The following is an 8,319-nucleotide window of genomic DNA, read 5'->3' as shown; positions in this document are numbered from 1 at the left end:
CTGTTTGAATTTCACCCCTCCCCCCAGAAATGACTGAACACTTAAGCTGGAAGTGAAACAAAATGCTGACATGCATTTCTCATCCTGTGCAGTTATTTAGGATGATGACAGCAAAAAAATATTAGAAACCACTAAATAAATTTCTGATTATTATTTTGAGAAACAACTGCCATCACCACCATTGGTCCATAATAAAATAATAATCCATCATCATTGACCAATGAAAATGACTGCACCATAACAGATTGGCCTGTTGCCTGGTAGAAAGATCACAACAGACAACCAATCTTTATACTTTATGTACAGGCCAATGATTTTAGAGAAGCATGGTATTCCAACATAGAATGGAGTTTATTTGGTTAAAGTAAAGCACTCACATTGATTTAATTACCTCAGTACTCATTATTTTAAATGAGACATCAACACCATGTTCCCACTAATATGTCTCAATACTCTCAATACCTCAATACTTGACATTAGAACGTTTGCAGAAATGAAATTCAAACCACTTCTTTAGGAAACTTAACAAATGGGCAAACACAATTCACCCCTGCTATTCATCATATCAACATTTTGACAAGCGAAATGTCCCCACAGCGATGAGAAACCTGTAGGGGATTTCTGCTTATTATTTTGAGGAACAAACACGTTACAAGCATTCTTCTACTATTACTGACCAATGAAAAATACAGCAATGAGTGACATTACTTGTTGCCAGGTAGACTGTTGCTAAGTAATACTATATCAGACAGACTTCCTGCTTGTTCGTGGTAATGCAAAGGTGCTTCAAAGAGCCACTGATTTCTGTCATCTGGCTAAGGACAGTGACAACAAATCACCCCATTTAATACAAAGATCAGAAAGAGAAACTAACGCTGGCAAGCATGTTGCATCCTGTACTAATTTCAAACATTTGAAAAACAGGCGGGTTTTTAGGATGATGACAGGACAACAACAATAGATTATAAACCACTAAGGAAATTTCTGATTATTATTTTCAGGAACAACTGCCATTACCACCATTGACCAATGAAAAGTGCAATCATCAGATATTCTCCTGTTGCCAGGTAGAATGATCACAGCAGATAACCAATTTATATACCATACTTACAGGCCAAAGATTTTGAGAGATATATAGGTTCCCAGTTTAGAATTGAGTTTAATTGGTTAAAGTACAACTCTCACTTTGATTAACAAACCTCAGTACTCATTATTTTTAATGAGGCATCAAGACCATGGTCCCACTGAAATACCTCAATATGAACAACACTAAGTTTTTGCAGAAATTAAATTCAAACCATTTCTTTACAAAGCTAAACTAACTGGCAAGCACAGCCCACCCAATATTCTTCATATCAATATTTTGATGATCAAATGTACCCACAGGGACCAAAAACTTGTTGGGGATTTCGGCATATTACTTTAAGGAACAAACACATTGTAAGGATTCTTGTATTATCAACCAATGAAAAATACAATAATGAGTGATATTACTGTTGCCAGGCAGACGGTTACCCCAGCATGTAGTAAGTTCCTTGCACAGTTACAGAGCACTCAGTTTAAGAATCAACAATCACTATAATTCTGAATATCAGACAGACCTCCTGCTTGTCCATGGTAATATAAAGTTGCCTCAAAGAGCCACTGATTTCTGTTATCTGGCTAAGGACAGTGATCACAAATCAATCCATGTAATACAAAGATCAGAGAAGGTTTGCAGGCACCAGTTCCGAAGTGAAAAAGTAATACTGCTGCTGAATGTCACCCCCTGGTGGTACTAAAACCACACCTTACGAAAGTCTCCACGTGTATCCATCAATTCTTGAACACAAAACAATGTATCTGGTTTATGGTGGACAACCCCCCCCCCCCCCCCCCCTACAGGGAGGACCTACATCACTCATTATTTTAAAATGTACCCATACTGTTGTTCATCTTCACTTCACAAGATTTGGGAGAAAAGGTCTAAAGTAAACAAAAAATATTCCTGTTAGTTCATGTTCACAAATGGTGCTACCATTTCAGTGCCACACACAGATGTGATTATAGAGAAATGTGATCACAGGAATCAACAGATATTCTGTATTAGGAATGGACAAATATTGGATTTGAAAATTTTTCTGAAGGGACATCACCTAAAATACATTTTTTTAAAAATCTGAATAAGATTTAGCAGTAGGAAAAAGTAGCTACATTGACTGGAAATGGGGTTAGAAAGATAAATATATTCCACATAACAGTATGTCTACACATTTGAAGGTTAAAACATTTGGATATTAAGAGTATGGAGAGAGCAGGGAATGCATGCAGGGAAACCATCAATGTCTCTTAATTTCATTTCTTTTTTTTTAAACTGTCAAGTTGGCATTTCACGTGGCTGTCTAACATCCCTGTGGATAATTGACATTCACAAGTATCAAGCCTAGACACAGTCAAAAAGTCCCTAATTTACCAACAGGAAAAGAAAACATGCTTGCTTGACAGTTGAAAAATCTGAAACCCTGGATGTCATTGGTTACCAAGCAAATGCATTCTTTACGGACTCATTTAGTGGACTCATTCAAAAAGCCAGTCTGACAGGCAACATAAACACTAGTCCACCATCTAGTGGATTTAAATGAGAGAAATATCTGTAACTTATACTACAAAACTAAGAGCCAAAATGATAAATATATACTATTGGTCAAAAGTTTTAATACTACCTATTTTACTCATGTTTTAGTATTGTTTTTAGGGAGCTTTAAGCAGTAAATGGCCTCAAATGGCACAAGCCAAGACACAAATAGTCCGAAGGTACTTAACAGGATAGTGACCAAAATTTTGGAGTTCATAAAAAATGTCATTTTTGGTTAAATAAACAGGTATTCAAATTATTTCCATTCCCCAACAAGTAAAGTAAAATCAAACTAATTTTGAGCAAATTTGACAGAAAGGTCAAAGAGAAGCTGGCTACAAGTGCCGCACAACTGTGGGAACCTCTACAGCACTGTTGGAGAGAACTTTCAGAACCATATGACAGCCCTTGCAGAAAAAATAGCATAAATATGCTCGGCAGGCATAACTGTAAAAGGTAGTTATTTTGATGACTCCAATATTTGGATCATAATTTTTTTATGTAAAACAATGGTGTTTAGTTTTTTATCTTTGATTTGTTGAACATTGTGGGAGGACTGTGACCATGCAATATCTAATAGTCACCTAGTGTCTCTTGGCACATACCAAGCTGTGAAAACCATCAGTGCTGGTTTGCCATTCTTTGTATGAAACAGGCACAGGCCTATCAAGAAATTTACTTCAGTGTTGTGTCCTGCAGGCTGAGGGAAAGGGGTAACACCTATCCCTTTCATTGAGAGCTTCATACGGCAGTGTCATGTGTGCGTGGAGATTAACAAGAGAACAGTGGATACGTGGTACATCAGGTTAAGCACATTTATGACCTACTAGCTCCAGCCAAGTGCAACATTTATCAACCCACTTTACCCAAATCTAAAAAGCAAAATCAAATAATATCATTTCAGCACACATCTTCATTTTAGAACAGATATTATATGAATTATATTTTTAGATAAAAAGGCAAATTTTATTCAGTGCTAACCAGGAGTATACATTCCAATCTAATTGAGTCCTTGAAGTGAGTGCGGTAAGTTTTCAGCCGTTTTCCTGTGTATTTACCTCACTGTTACCTGAGAGAACCTGACTGAGCAACAGAATTCATTTGTGAGAGGCACACCTCCTCATAGGCCTCTTTCTCATGATCAGAGAACAAGAACATAAAGAAACCCCCTGGCATTCATCCAACCACTGTGGTGGACAGGAGAGGCAGAGATATGAAGAGGAGTGTTGAGGAAGAGAAAGTGAAAGAGGGAAAGTGGCTTTGTGTGTGTGTGTGCATGTGTAAAACTGCTCAATCTGCAGAAAAGAGCTTCAGGAGAGGCTTTGTTTGATGCTTGGATTAAAGCATTTACACTCTAATGCCAAAACATTCAGGTGCCCTTAATACAGATACCAGGGTGGCATTATTTTTTATTTTATTATACAGAAAATACTTCTGAAACATTTTAAAGTTACATTAAATTTGGCAGACGCTTTTATCCAAAGCGACACACAGTCTAGTGCATACCGAAGGTCATTGGAACAACTACCAAAACACAGGTCCAATAAGGTACAATACTCATAAAGTATCAGTTATCCATAACCATGAACATCAAGTCCAGTTCACAATGTAAGCATTGGCTAGGTCATGGAAAGTCAAACCAGAAATTAGGTATGACAATTATATGATAAAGAGCTACAGTACATTAAGATAATGATCCAAGTGCAATATAAGTGCAGGATGAAGATACAATTGAAACATGTTAAGTGCTACATGTTGGTGCAGTGCTGAATTGAACATACAGGTCAAATACATACATGCTTCGCCATGAGTTACAGTGGTCAATGCTAAAAAATAAACCCAAATTTGATAAAATATTAATGTAATGATATGTGATGAGCATTGTTCAATTTTTTTCCATTATTTCAGAAAACATCTAAGTTGGGTTCATCGGTTTTCTGTATGGTAACACCACTAGACTAAATAAAGCATCTAACTGTCAGTCTGTCAAAAAAAAAATTCAATCTTACTATTTATGTTTTAATATGCCACAGTATATCTTGTAGACTTGGTTTATATCAAAGGTCAAAGTTTATGAACATAGAACAAGCCTTTATACAAGTGAAAGCAAGGTCGAGTTGCAGAAAGTGTACAGCCCATGCTCTAACAACAATGCAAAAAGTAGAAATAATTGTCAAAATATTAAAGCAATTTACAGACAATCATGAGATAATGAATTAAGATCCTGAATCCACAAGCACAGGCACATTTTCGTTCACTTTTTCATGAAATAGAAAACTTCAATTGAAGCTCTTAGAACAAAATCCTGCACATTGAAATGAGTTTAATGCATCGTTAACATAAACGCGGTTTCCATTGCAGTAAGCCTAAAACCTAACCCTAAACCAACTGCACAGAAAACCATTCTATAAAAAATTCAGTCAATCACACATACATCTCAACTGAAAAGAGCATGCAGTTTTGTTTTGTGTGCGTTTGCATGAGTCCTTAATCATTGATTCTGCAGAAAAGAGCTTTGACTGCAAACATTTCTGAATGTTTGGATGCCAAGTGCGTTTACACTCTGATACAGTAGTCAAGCACAGTACATACAGCAGGCTTGGTAACATCACAAGGCAAGGTAATACAAGGAGTGAACAACTTAAGGTAATTGATTGGCCATCCTGTAAGCTTACTCACATTGTAGTTTTCTAGTTGGAAGTGGCAATAAGCAAATTACTTCTTCAGTCAGACAGTTAAGCCTTCTGAAGAAACGTGTTATGCAACAGAACAGTTGAACCTGCTAAGGTGAAAAAACTACCTCACTTATTTAAAAATATATCTCAATATTATTTTCATACCATTTTTTTCTATTGAAAAAATGATATTTAACATTTTTACATTTTTATTTTTGGAGAAAGTAACTTCCAGCAGCAACTAAGAAGTATAAGCATATTATCATCTTCAAAGCCTGCAACACCTTCCCTACCAATGATGCGGATACATCATTTGAACAACAGGTTGTTGTAGACAATAAAAAGGCAACCACAGAGAGAAGCAACTTTTTGGGAATTTCTGAATATTACTTTAAAGAACAAATGCTACATTAAAGAACCAACGCTGCTAACTTCTCCCTTTCTCATAATGGTTGCTTGAATGTCAGCATTATAAACTATGGTTCCTCGTTCATTATCCAACACTATCACACAAAATGTGTTGCATGGCCACATTGATGTCTGTGCCTCTATCTACAGACTCATATTACAGCGCAAGTGGAAAAACAACATCCAGAAAATTCTACAATGCTGAAAATGTGGTTATGGTTTATGAAGCAGTTTTTTGTTTTTCTGAGACACATCCCACTCGTGAAAGTGAGTACATTATTCAGAAAATATATTTACTCCATGCTGAAGTGGTTACTACAGACACCAGATTACTAGAAACTGCATTGTGTAGCAGCACTGTTGATCCAACAGAGGCGATTGATACAATTACATTCAAATTTCAAAACAACTTTCATAGATTTCTTCTTCTGCAAAAAAACAACAAAACAAAACAAAAAAACATAATGCAGATCTATCACTTGCAGTCCACATCACTAACTTCCATCATACAAAAATCATTGATGTGGAGGTTTAGGGACCTGAATCCCCTCCACCCAGAAATTACTGAACACTAATGCAGGAAGAGAAACTAATGCTGGCAAGCATGTCACATGCTGTACCCTTTTCATACATTTGAAAAACAAGCTGTTTTTAGGATGACAGGACAACAAAAGATTAGAAACCACTAAGGAAGAATCTGATTATTATTCTCAGGAACAACTGCCATTACCACCATTGACCAATGAGAAGTGCAATCATCACAGATTCACCTGTTGTCAGGTAAAATGATCACAGCAGATAACCAATTTATATACCATACTTACAGGCCAAATATTTTAGTTTCCCTGTTTAGAATGGAGTTTAATTGGTGTAAGTAAAACTCTTTGATTTACAAACATCAGTGCTCATTATTTTTAATGAGGGAATCAACACTGTGGTCCCACGGAAATACCTCAATATGAACAACACTAAGTGTTTGCAGAAATGAAATTCCAGAAAAACCATTTCTTGACAAAGCTAAACTAACTGGCAAGCACAGCCCACCCAATATTCTTCATACCAATATTTTGATAATCAAATGTACCCACAGGGACCAGAAACTAGTTGGGGATTTCTGCATATAATTTTGAGGAACAAACACATAAGGATTCTTGTATTGGCAGCCAATGAAAAATTCAGTAATGAGTGATATTACTGTTGCCAGGCAGACAGTTACCCAGTATGTAACATGTTCTTTTCAGTTATAGAGCACTCCGTTAAAGAATCAACAATTCTTTGATCAATCACTAAAATTCTGAATATCAGACAGACCTCCTGCTTCTCCATGTAATATAAAGGTGGTTCCAACAGCTACTGATTTCGATCATCTGGTTATTTGACCACAAATCACTCCATTTAACACGAAGATCAGAGTAGGTTTGCAGTACCAGCTCCGAAGTGAAAAGTGTTACTGCTGGTACATGGCGCCCCCTGGTGGTACTAAAACCACATGTACTTTTCAAACATTATCTTTGACCGACTATTATGACTAGACGGATACGAAAGCTGCCTGTCGTTATACTGACCTGAGATTTTTGTCCATTTGAACACATACCTTTAATACCCTTTAGTAAGTTTGTTAACCACTTGGAGGAAAGATGCAAAACCCTGCACTTGCAGTCTTACGAAAGTCTTCAAATGTATCATTAATCAGTTTCATAATGGGCATGGGGGTCAGAAGGACCTACATAGCTCATTTTAAAATGTACACATACTTTTGATCACATCACTAAATTGGGGAGACAATAGATTATAGAGAAATGTGATCACAGCAAATTAAAATATTCTGTACTAGGAATGGACAAATCGTGCATTTGAAAGGACAGTCAAGGAGGGAGGCATTCATGAAATACTGCCACCAAGTGTGCACTGATTGGTTAAGGTGGGTAAATTAAGACAGTCAGAGCATATTCACTGAATGCAATGAAGAATTAATTCACGGTCGCCATTTTTCTGAAGGGACACCACCTAAAACACATTTTTAAAATTCTGAATAAGAATGAGAAAGCAGCAGGAAAAAGCTGCAACAGTGACTGTAAAGGAATAAGAATGAAGAAAGATAAATATAAATACATTGTCATGGTATATCTGACTATTAAAACATTTTTAACAGTCAGATATTATAAGGGTGTCTTTTCGGTAATACTGGAGATTTTCAAAACATCAAATAAGTGTAATGCACGCGACATTTTGCACATTTAAACAAAGCACCACCTCGATTCACACAGCACTGAGCTCTGCACACAGACGTTTACTAAAGGTGCCATTGGCCAATAGTGGTTACATGATGACTGCAGAGCCACAGGTCATCAGTCTAGTTTTGTGCTCAGCACATAAGCCCTGTCTTGAATATATGAGCTGGGGGAATTCGAAGGAACTGCAGGAATAGATGTCTCTTCAGAGGTTCAACTGGCATCTTCTGTTGGGCATAATTCCAAATAAAAAAAATAAAAGAAAAAACTTGAACTCTGCTGGGACAGAGAACATTTTAGAGCTAATGACCAAGACCTACTGTATTTTCATTACGCAGTCTGCCCCACGCACAACAATACAAACTAACAAGCAAGCAAACATACATACACA

The sequence above is a fragment of the Anguilla anguilla genome, chromosome 1, assembly GCF_013347855.1.
Source record: "Anguilla anguilla isolate fAngAng1 chromosome 1, fAngAng1.pri, whole genome shotgun sequence".
Classification (NCBI taxonomy): Eukaryota; Metazoa; Chordata; class Actinopteri; order Anguilliformes; family Anguillidae; genus Anguilla; species Anguilla anguilla.
Note: the sequence above shows the minus strand (reverse complement) of the source record.